Source organism: Ambystoma mexicanum, chromosome 7q (genome assembly GCF_040938575.1).
Source record: "Ambystoma mexicanum isolate Mex_15411 chromosome 7q, UKY_AmexF1_1, whole genome shotgun sequence".
NCBI lineage: Eukaryota > Metazoa > Chordata > Amphibia > Caudata > Ambystomatidae > Ambystoma > Ambystoma mexicanum.
In genome coordinates, this window is record NC_090941.1 from 739,360,760 (window position 1) to 739,373,078 (window position 12,319).

Sequence of the window (12,319 nt, forward strand, 5' to 3'; positions counted from 1 at the left end):
CCATCTATGATGCCATTAAGCATCATGAGGTTCCTCTCTTCCATTAGGTGTATCCACTGGGACTCATGGGATAAATGATTCCCGGGCTTAGATGGAAGGAGGTGCAAGTTTAAATCACCTAGAAGAAGTATATATTTAATGGTTATATCCATGGTTAATGTGTCAAGTATATCAGCAATATGTGCAAAGAATAGATCTGCTGATAGATGTTGTTTTCCCCAATATACATTGATTATCACAGTTGTGTCAGTTGACCTTGATAATTTTACAACTTGGATATAAGGGGAGGAGGTTTTGCAGGAAGTGATGCGCAAATGTAAAGATTTCCTTATGGCGATCAAAAGACCCGCCATAGGTCGACCAAACATGTTTTTTATTGCAGGAACCATAGAAATGTAGTGTGTGTCCCAAATGGGTTCCTCAACAAGCCAGGTCTCCTGCAAGACAACAATATCGTAGGCATTCAGTTCTCTGTTGGATGTATTTAGAAAATGCCTATGTCCACGTGTGTTCCACGATATCAACGAAATGTCTTTATCAGACCTGGATTGTTATGAGTTTCGCCTTTGAGAATTCACGCCCCTGCTTGTGATAGCATTAGCATTTGCCTGTGGAATTTCCAGGGTGTTGGAGTAATTCTCTGATAATGAGGTTACTTCGGATGGCAATGTTTGAGCCAAATCTTGTGAAATGAGAAAGCCCAAGGCGTAAAATTCTGATCTAGCTTGCCAAATGGCATTTAGGGTAATTCCCGATCGCATGAATATTCTAACCCTGGATAGATCATTATGAGAAATAAATTCCACCAGGTCAATGTCTGTGCTCGATAAATCCTGTAAAGAGGACACCTCGGCACAGATGTTTAGAATACTCTTGCGATTTAGATCATATTTAGGAAATGGTTGAGGGCGGCATGATACTATCAATCGATGGCAGTGGGCGTATACGCTATGAATAGGGTTTTGCTTACTATAGTCCTTTTTTCGTGAAGTCTCAAATTCAGGCACATGTTTGTTAAATCCTAAAAATTCCGAGGCATCGGATGTTTTAAAGGTTTGAGAGGAAGGCCTTGTGAATGTTGACTCATTTCGTTCAGTCATCGGACCTTTTAACAGCTGTGATACATCTGGCATCTTGTTCAATGACTGCTGAGACAGTAAGGTGTGACCCAGGGGATCTGAAGAGTGGTGCAGATACTGTACTAGGGCAGCTTTAATTTCTTCCCGCAGTTCCTGCCGATCGGGAGTTTGCCCCACCGCGGTATCTTGTCCTTTCGGATTCCTGGTTTGAATGGAAATGTCTTGTTGGGTCAAGTTTGAAGGTACCGCCAACACCGCTATCTGCTGTGAAGGAACTTTTCTACCATCACGTTGCATCTCTTCTAGCGTAGGACAAGATGTAAAATTGTTTTGGGATTGAGCAGCCCACGGCAAATTTATATCAACAGGCAATTTGGAATGAGTAGAGGCCTGAGCATTTATAACAGAGGATGTTGTAATTTGCGCAACGTGTAGAGCTACTATTCTAGCAATCTCTTGGCGTATTTCTTCAGGAGAAAGAATAGACTGAATAATGTCATCATTCCGAACTTTTATATAGTTTTGAGGAGTTGTGTCTGACATTAGCGCCACTAGTTTAGTCAAGGGTTCGTGTTCTTGGGCGCATGTCATCGTAGAGTTCTGTAGAGTTACAGCCGAGGTTGGTTGAGTTACAACCATGGACGATGGTTGTACTGTGGGAGATGGAAACAATTTAACAAAAGATTGACCCAGATGTGGAACAGCTAGGGCCAATGGTTGTTTTGCTGCAGCCACAATTGATGTGACCATGGGCTGATTCGATTGAGTTACTGTAGGAGTCGAAGACTGAGCCGTTGGGGGAGCAATTAACTTAACACACACCTTCTTTGAAGGAGGAGGCTTCGTGATTTTTCGTTTATTTAACATACCTATTTTTTTCCTTTTTCCCTGCAAGTTAGGAACTGTCTTGCCCATCAAGGAAAATGGGTTAATCACATTGCTAAATGGGAGCTGGCCAATAGATGGATCTCTGTCAAGCTGAGACTCATCTACTGGGGGCTCCTGAGGCGGCCCCCCCGTCTCATCGGCATTTCTTGTAGTTCGTATTAAGGTTGGATTTTTGGAATTTCCCTTGGTGCCCACTTCCTGAGACATGTCCAAACAGATCACTACTGGAGATGTCTCCTTTAAAGTACCAAGTTCCGGTTTTGGAGTTGGTTTTGGGCTAGCCACAGCATTATTTAAGATAACTGATGACCCTTCTGTTCTTGGGATTTTCAGCAGCTCTTGTTCACATTGTGTCGATCTTCGACAGGTATTGAGTTGTTCTGTTTGCGAGGCAGTGCTACAAGCTGCTGGTGATTTTGAGTTCAGAGTATTAAAATTTGAGTCTCTTCCTCTCATCTGTACTAGATCCAAACTATTTGATTCCTTATTAAGCAATTGTTGTAGTATTTGGGTCTGCACATTCATCTTACTCTCCAAGACCTCATACAGCCTTGCTATTGTTAGCAGGGCAGTGTTCATGGCGCTCAGTGTATTATTGAGCGCCGGGGCTTCTGGAAAGGAGGGACGACCAGATCTCAGCCCGTTGATAAAAAAAATTATTATTATCTGAGGGCCGTACGTCAAATCTTGAGCCTCTTGGAGTCGGAGCAATGAAGGATGCGGAATTGTTAGATGGATCACCTTGAGATTTATCGAACATGGCTGGAGACTTAGATAGTTCATTAATCGAAGTTCTCAATTCACCCACTACGGATTCCGCATGATTTACCGTCACGTTAGGCGAAGACATTCTCTTTTGAGTAATAACTGTTTTGTCCTGATCCAACTGGCTTAAATCACCTGTGTTGGAACATATATACAAAACCTCACTCAAATCAGTACAGGTGATATTCGAGGAACCAATAAAACTAATCATGTCCTCCTCTATTTCACCTGTTGCGATCATTGCCTCGTGGGCAGCTCGCAATTTTTGTTGAGCGAGGACTGTGCAAAGTGGTATAGGTTGTGCCAGAGATGCAGTGGATTCAGTTAGAATTGTTTGTTGAAGGGTGGACGGCTCGTTGTTACTGCATGCAGCGAGAAGAGTCAGATCTGAGGTCTCTTTACCCAGCACTAAGAATTTCTGTCGGCAGCGCTTCTTGGGTACTAGTAACAATAAACATTGAGTGTTGTAAATCCTGATTTAGTAAGGAAGTTATTCCTGAGTTCATTTGGGCTACTACTGTGATTTGACCTATTGTCGATTGAACTTGTGTAGGGTCAGTTTGTGGGGAACAATTATTTGGTTCACTGAGTGGGTTCTGAATAATACCGTATGACGCAGAGTTTTGCGGCACTGATGAAGGTTGGTCCCTCAAATCACAATTTGATGGATCAATCGTGCAAAACTGCCGTATATCAGAGGTTAAGGAAGTGGATCGTGCTTTCTTTCTCTCTAAACCTCCTAATTTGGTTTTCAGAGATTGTGGTGTCATTCTTGTTTTTTCTACATTAGCTGGATGATGGTCCGGCATGCCTGACTTCAGGGTATAAATGCCTGAGGCCATTAGTGTATAATTTCTTTTTCTTTTTATTTTTAGTTCTTCCTTTCTTCCTCTCCAATATTAAATTCCAGCCTATCACCTTCCCCCTCTTCTTTCCCTCTTCAGAATAAAATAACTGTAATGATTTATTAAATAAATAATTAATAAAAACGTACTAAAGATCAGAATCACAGTGAAATAGAGAAAGAAAGAAAAAAAAAAAAAAAGGGAATAAAATTAAATACAGTGGAAAATAGCACAATAGTGTTGCACCTATAAAATTATATGTAAGTTTTCAGCTTAAAAGGCAACGTTTTACTGCATCATAAGCATGTTACCAGTAATTGAACGAGATTAAACGGTAAATTGGATACCGGGACACAGGAAGCACCGCACCTGAGCGCGCACAGCAAACAGTACTTTTCGAGCTTCACAGAGCGCTCCAATAACCACAGATTTCTTTTTGGTGCACCCTCCAACCCCAACCAGCCACGGACAGCCACAGACAGCAGCCCTTAGCACCAAAGCCCTTTTCGCCAAAGCGCGCGCGCAAAAGCGCGTGTCCATACAATATATTGTATTGTGGGTAAAGGAGGAGGAGTTGGGGACTTAGAAAGTTTCCCTGAAATTTCTTCCTGAAACAAAGGAGACGAAAGTTGAAGTTGGCTCGCAACTTTCACAATCCAAACAATGGAAAGTTCTTGTCTTTCAAAATCCGTACCGTGGTTCCAGCCGGGAAGTAACACACGTGTAAATACAGCCAAGTGGAACAGCGCCTCCAGCAGCCACAGACAGCAGCCCTTAGCACCAAAGCCCTTTTCGCCAAAGCGCGCGCGCAAAAGCGCGTGTCCATACAATATATTGTATTGTGGGTAAAGGAGGAGGAGTTGGGGACTTAGAAAGTTTCCCTGAAATTTCTTCCGTGGTTCCAGCCGGGAAGTAACACACGTGTAAATACAGCCAAGTGGAACAGCGCCTCCAGCAGCCACAGACAGCAGCCCTTAGCACCAAAGCCCTTTTCGCCAAAGCTCCATGGCACCTTAGATCATCACAGAATGCTGAGGAGAATTCTCCCTTTTCTCGCCTTTTCCTTAGGAGTCCAAGCAGTAATCAATCAGGTTCTCCTATACTGAAACTACATGAGTGGTGTGTTTCTACGCCTCCCTAACTACCTGGTACATTGGCTTCAGAGGACCCAGAAGGTCGCAGCCTGTTTGCTTCTCCTCTTGGGAAGCTTTGCTCACATCACCCTTGCTCGGTGACAGATCCACTAACGTACAATGGTGCAAATAGACTCTGGGGCAACGTTCAGGGCACCTGGGTGTTTTTCTAAGCTTAGGCCCAGTTTCCCGGTGACTATGCTCCCTTAGCACATACCACAAAGGACTTTCATCGCATCATCTACCCTTCTGGAAGCTATGGTAGGTATGGCGGGCGCACATTCTTGATCAGAGTTCTTCAACTCTGTAATTTGCTTTCATTTAGTCTGGGGTCAATTGACGGCTTTCCCTCTTTCAGAGAGCATCTGGAAACCTTTCCCATCCTCTACTAGGCCCACCTACAGGAATGCTATACCTAGGTGTCATTCCCAGCACCACGGCCACTCAAGTGCTGAAAGTGCGCTCTGTCAGTATTCTTAACATATCAAGCTGATGCACCCACTATTCGATATAATTTGTTTGATGTGCTGTATGGTGTATGGTGTTGAGAGTGACTGAAAGCATGCTTACACTCTGTTGACCTCAACTAAAAGCTGTTCCTTGCCTGAATGGACTGCCTGAAGCTCGAATGTGTCCAAGGATTCGGCTGTGCACACTGAGTTCACATAAGCTGCATGCCCTGAGCTAAAATGGCGTACACGGGGGCTGCAGCTAAGGTTTGAGGTGTACTGGCAGAACAATGTGTGGACACGGTACTGAAAAGGAAGAGATCTGGCATGCTGTATTGGCGGGCACTATAAGACATGTACGTGTGGGCCTCATTGTGGTGCAGCTCACGAATGAGCAGCGCTGTTATTATTAATATGGCGCTTTAATTTAAAGTGTTTTCCATAGATACTTTACTATTATTACCCAATCGAAATTGGTACTCATTTATGGACCTCAGTAGGACGAGTTGGTTTTGCTGGGATTCGAGCTTGCGGCCTGCAGACCAAACACAGATCACAACAACCAGCGTTTAACCCACTGAGCCATCTGACCGGCCACTGACAAATAGGTGTCTGAGCCCAGCAGGTAAATAGCAAGTGTGTGCCCAGCTAGGAAATGAGGAGCAATGGCAGAGCGTGCGTGGGGTGCAGGATGGGATGGGATGGGGGCTGCGTGGAGTGCAGTGGAAGCTAGCGCTGAGGGTTCACGTGTAGTGGCAGAGTGTTGTGTGGGTCCAGTAGTGAAATAGTAGCAAGGTGTTGTGGCTCAGAGCTGAGGGACACTGGCTGAATTGTGCGTGGGCCCTACCGAACTACCAGGGACTGGGGTTGCTGTATTGAGTAGCACAGGAAGTGTTGTGCCTGGACCCAGTAGAGGAAGATCAGGGGTGGTTGCAGCTAAACTGCTTCTTCAGAATTTACTCTGTGTTTGATTTGATGATGAGTTATGTCTACTGAGCGTATTTCTGGGACGGAACTTCTAAACGTAATACTCCCACGTGGAGCATCCCTAGTGGCCCTTCTGGCAATCAGCAACTGCCTGGAGCCCGTGGATAGCGTGTGCACAGCTTTCGGAAACAGAGCCTATAGGTACCAATTCAGAAAAGGCTGCGGCTGCAGAATACGAGGGGCATTTTACCATGGCACACGTGCCCCAGATTCGGAAAGGGTGGGTGTGAGAAGGAGGATGACGTGGCTGTGTCCACAAGCGACCCACAGCACAAGACTTCCATGCCTACATGTACATCTCGCGCTTCTTCCCCTCATTGCTCAAAATCACCCACGTAGGACGACAACAGAGAGCCCTTTGCCCATGCGCGTACTGGTACGGCAGTGTTGCACCTTAAATGACACTGTCAGTGCTATGTTTAGATTTCTCCCTCTATTTTAGACAAGCAAAAAAAAACAATTTCTAGCAGGAGATTTTCTTTTGCGTGAATCAACGTGGGCACGGGCTGCTAAAAAGACTGCTCCTTAAATGTGTCCAGTGATGCTTTCCTCTGCACGTGGCCTGTGACAGCGGAGATCAAGAGCAGAATAATCTGGGACTAGGACTCCTGCATCCCCGAATTTGTTCCCTGTGATTCAGGGATGTGGCAGTTTTTCCCGCATCATGCCACCAAAAACTGTCACAGGGACTCATGCACACCTGGGTCTTTTCCCCGTGAATCAGGTATGTGGCAGCCTTCCCTATGGAATGCCACCAGAAACTGGCAAGGCACCTTTGGATCCCTGAGCCTATGCCAAGTCAATCAGGGATTCAGCAGCCTTTCATGTGGCATGCCAGCTGAGACTGGCACGGGGACTCTTCCATCCCTGAGTCTACTCCCTGAGAATCAGGGAAGCTGCAGCCTTTCCTGCAGCATAAGACTAGAAACTGGCACAGGGACTCCCGCATCCCCGAGTTTAATCCCTGTGAATCAGAGATGCAATATCCTTCCCTGTGGCATGCCACCAGAAGGTGGCGCAGGGATTCCTCCATCCGCAAGATTCTTTCCTGTCAATCAGGGATGCTGCAGCTATTCCTGGGGCATGCTACCAGAAACTGGCAAAGGGACTTCTGCATGCCCATCTCTATTCCTTACGAATCAGGGATGGGGCAACCTTCCCTGAGATATTCCACCAGAAACTGGCATAGTGAATCCCGCATTCCTGAGGCTATTCCCTGTGAATCAGGGATGTTGCAGCTGTTCCTGAGGCATACCACCAGAAACTGGCACGGGGGCTCTTGCATCCCCAAATATATTCCCTGAGAATCAGGGATGCAGCAGGCTTTCCTTTGGCATACTACCAGAAACTGATGCATATAATCCTGCATTCCTGCGTCTAGTCCCTACGAATCAAGAATGGCACATCATTTCCTGTGGCATGCCACCAGAAACTGCCACAGGCACTTTTGCATCCACAAGTCTATTCAATGTGAATCAGGGATGCGGCAGCCTTTCCGGCGGCATGCCACCAGAAAATGGCACAGGGACTGCTGCATCCTAGAGTTTACTCCCTGTGAAACAGGGATGCAGCATCCTTCCCTAAACATTCCACCAGAAACTGGCATAGGGAGTCCTGCATCCCTGTGAAGCGGGAATGTGGCAGCATGTCCTGCTGCATTCAACCAGAAACTGGCATAGGAAGTCCTGCATCCCTGAGTCCTTTCCTGCAGCATGCCACCAGAAATTGGCACAATACTTCTGCATGCCCAAGTTTATTTCCTACGAATCAGGGATGGGGCAGCCTTTCTTGTGGCATGACACCAGGACCTGGCAGAGGGACACCTGCATTCCCCTGTACCTCTGAGGCCATTCCCTGTGAATCAGGAATGTGGCAGCATTTCCTGCTGCATTCAACCAGAAACTGGCATAGGAAGTCCTGCATCCGTGAGTCTATTCCCTGTGAATCAGGGGTGCTGCAGTATTTTCTGTGGCATACCACCAGAAACTGGCACAGGGACTTCTGCATCCACAAATCTATTCTATGTGAATCAGGAATGTGGCAGTCTTTCCTGCAGATCCCACCAGAAACTGGCACAGAGACTCCTGCATCTCTGAGTCTATTCCCTGTGAATCAGGGATGTGGCTGCATTTCCTGCGGTATGCCACCAGAAACTGTCACAGAGATTCCTGCATCCCTGAGTCAATTCCCTGTGAATCAGGGACATAACAGCATTTCCTGTGGCATGCCACCAATAACTTGCACAGGGACTCCTGCATCACTGAGTCCATTCCTGGTGAATCATGCATGTGGCAGCCTTTCCAGCGGCATACCACCAGAAATTGGCAAAGGGATTCCTGCATACCTAAGTCTACTACCTGTGAATTAGGGATGTTGCCGCATTTCTTGTGGTATGCCACCAGAAACTGGCAAAATGGCTCCTGAATCCCTGAGTCTATTCCCTGTGAATCAGCGATGCAGCAGCCTTTCCTGTGACATGCCACCCATGTGCACATTTTTTTTTTAATTAATTTATTTATTTATTTGTTTTGGTAGCAAAAATTAATTTACACCTTTACAAATAATACATAACACATAGAAATCATGTAAAAACATAAGAGTTTGATCAAAGTTGATCAATACTTGAACAACTAAAAGATGATAAAAAGATATTTTTAGCACATTTTAGCACATGCCAGTGGGCCAATTCTAGGTTCCTACCCATAGTAAGGAGATTAAAGTACATGGCAGTGCGAGTAGCTTTGTGTGCATGAGCAAATAGTGAGTGGGCAATGTGCCCACCTCCATGAACCCACTAGGGTCATTGGGTACTGGTGTATGTGAGGCATATGTGTGGGTGGATGTATAGTTCCTATTTGGGGCCCAAGAAACTGGTTATCTAATCACCAATCTATAGGGTCTTTCCAAGCCTGCTGCCTTGATTTCGAGGATAAAAGAAATTAAGAAAACAAACACATGTTGAATGGCGAAAAGATGTATGTCTTGGGGGACTGTAGGTGAGGGATACAATGCGTTTCAGTTATGGTAATAAAAGTCTTGGTTCCTGTTTCTTACAGATGTAGTACATCAAACTGCACTGGTTCTTGCTGCAAGCCCGTATCAACTTGAAATCCTGCTGCATCCTTTACAAGGTTGTCGAAACCATGTCTGGAGGCCTACACTCCACAGGAAATAGGGACATGTGCAGACTTGAACCCCACCAGTGCAGAAAGGAAAGAACCAGAAGACAGGTCTTTTCTGTCCATACCCCCAAGACTCTGGGCCTTCCTGCCCGTCAAAGAATTTACAGACACGAAAGGGAGGTTATTTTTCCTGCACCTTCTCAGAAGCATCCTCTCCTCCCTCCCTTGTGGCCTCCATTCTGTAGGAGTTGGCTTCTGAGTCAGCTCTAGGGTGGGCTTCATCAACACCCTCTAACAAAGCCTTCCAATTGGTCAGGCAACCATGCACAGAGTCCCAAGAAAATTATGAGAAGTAAGTGGAGTGCTTTATTATAAAACAACTACATGGACTCAAAGTTAGATTTAGAATTCAAAGTTCTGGGCTTGATTTTCAAATGCTTATCAAACAAGGCAAGCACCACCCCTATGTTTCCATTGCTGTACACAGAAATCTTCGTCAGCAGATCATCTTGTGCCCAGTACAACAACATGTAGATTAATAGACAACTATCATCTATCGGTTCTGGCTACTAAATTATGGGCCCAACACCCTCTTGTAATCAGCTAATACCCTGCTTCCAGAAAGGCTTGTAGAACCTCCATTCCTTTTGTTTTTATCCCCTTGTTTCCAGCTCAAGCTGCTTCCCTGTCCACCTTTTGAAATTGCTCCTAGAGACAACTCGACCTATGGGATGTGGGTTACAAATTATGTAAATAAACATAACCTGCAAGAGTAAGAAAGCCCTACCATGTACTATGGGATTATATAGAATAGCTAAAATGTGTAATATTCTAGTTAAAAAGAGAGAACATGCTGCTCCGTGTTCCTCCTTTTTATGCCTGCCTGCTAGATATCTCAGTGGGTTAAAGCATCTTCTGCAGAAATGTGTGTGCAATGTACAGTTCACACTTTGAAACCTCTGCAGGTGTGGTACATGATTTGAACCTTTCCTAGATCAATAACATCCAAGGCCCTCATTGGGGGATCCGTCTAGGTTAAGAACATGACAGAGCTGCTAAAAGCCCCCAAGATAGCTTCCTAGTAAGACCTTTGATTTCTGATCAATTCAGTACTGCCAGTGACAGCTCACATCCCTGCACCTCCTCAACCCCCCTTCGACTTCATTGCATTTGGCTAATCTGCTCATGATGTCTGCCTGCTGGTGCGTTTCCCTGACTGCTAATGAGCAGTCTACCAAGCAATGCCTGAGCAAAAGGCCTCACTTGAGGGTTAGTAGTATAGTAGCTGCGGGTGACACTCATTTCATTTTCAGGCTCCTCTCTGCCACCTCTTCTCCCTCTCATCTCTGACTGTCTGTCTGCAATCTAGGCGTGGTGTGCTGCCAATGACCTCTGGACTTCATGCCAGCAAGAGAGAGATCCTCATCATCGGCACTCCTATATCTTCCTTTCCTGTAACTCTCTGGCCTGCCTCCCTTGGCCCCGTCCTGCTCCCACCTGTGAGGCTAAGAACCTCAGGGTCATCTTCGACTCCACACTTTCCTTTTCTCCACACATCTCTGACGTCTCTAAGATGTCAAACTACCAACTGCACCTCCTCAGAGGTATTCTTCCTTTCCTCTCCTTCTCCCGGAAGCTCACTGTATCTAGAGCTCTGGTTCTCTCCAGACTGGACTACTGCAACAGCCTCTTTCAAAATCTGCCTGCTACCACTCTGCGCCCTCTGCAACTCATCAGGAACAGGACTGCAAGACTTGTCCTTGAGCTCAAGCACAGGGATCGTATTTCTATCCTGCCCTGAAATCTTTTCATTGGCTGCCAGTGGGTGCAAGGATTAAGTTCAAGACCCTCTGCATTGTCCACAAGGTCTTCTGGGGTCTGGGTCTGCAATAGCTTCAACTCTCCCTTCGGAAATACCTTCCTACTCGAGCTTTTCGCTCCTCCACCTCTAACTCCCTCAGGGTCAGTTGCTTTTCCAAACAACGTGTTGGGGGAATATCCCTTTCTTTGGCCGGGGCCTCCCTCTGAAACAGCCTTCATGCCTCTCTGAAACTTGAGGAGAACCATCTTCAGTTCTAGAAGCACCTCAAGACCTTTCCCTTTGCTTCTGCCTTCTCTCTTGCTCTCCCCTGCTGATCTCCATCTGTTTCTGCACTAGGCACCCAGTTACCCTCTGAATTCGGGCCCAGACCCCTGCCCACCGAGCTGCATATCCGCACTGCCTCCTGGCAACTCTTGCACTTGGGTCTGTATCTGCAACCCTACAGTCCCCTTACCTGCACTTATTAATTGATTCTTGTTCTTGTCACCTGCTGGCCGCACCACCTGTTGTTGTTTGATCATGTATTCTGCACTTTCCACCCCACCCCTGCCCCTTGCACTTTACCCGTTCGCTCTCCCCTGTACTTGCGCATTCTCAATGTCACTGGGCCTCGTAAAATCGCTGTCTTGTCCTCCCTTTTACCCCTCCCTTGCCTCGTTGCACCTTGAAACACTTGGGTATGGGCGCGCTATGAATAAAATATCATATCATATCATAGTAGTCAAGCCAGCCGTATAGTACATGCATTGTTTTTCGCGCAAGGATAGAGACCCTGTGTTAAGCAATCACCCTGTCTCCTAAACTCTAATGGGAGACAATGTGGAAGGTGCAACCAGCAGACCCGGCTTAAGGTTCCAACTTCCGCCCCTCAGCAAGCATGTGCGATCTTGAAAATCACCTTACATATCACTCATTCCACTTATCAGGAAAACACACTACGTGCAGGCCTCCTCACCTGCTCAAGACCCACTTCTACAGAGCAAGATGTGTAGGCTGAGTCGGACCGCTGGGGATAATGAATGTGCATGGGCGAGGAAGGGTTCCAAGCTCTGAGCAGGTGGCTAATGTGGGCAACTGATAATATGGCGTGCAACAAAATACTAAATAGTTACGATTCGCTTTTTAGGAAATGCCTCTCTGTGTTTCAGGGACAGCCAGCGTTTCCAATACACTAAAAGCACAAGTGATATCTATTATGTAAAGTGCTGCAAAGTGGCAAGCTAGCATGA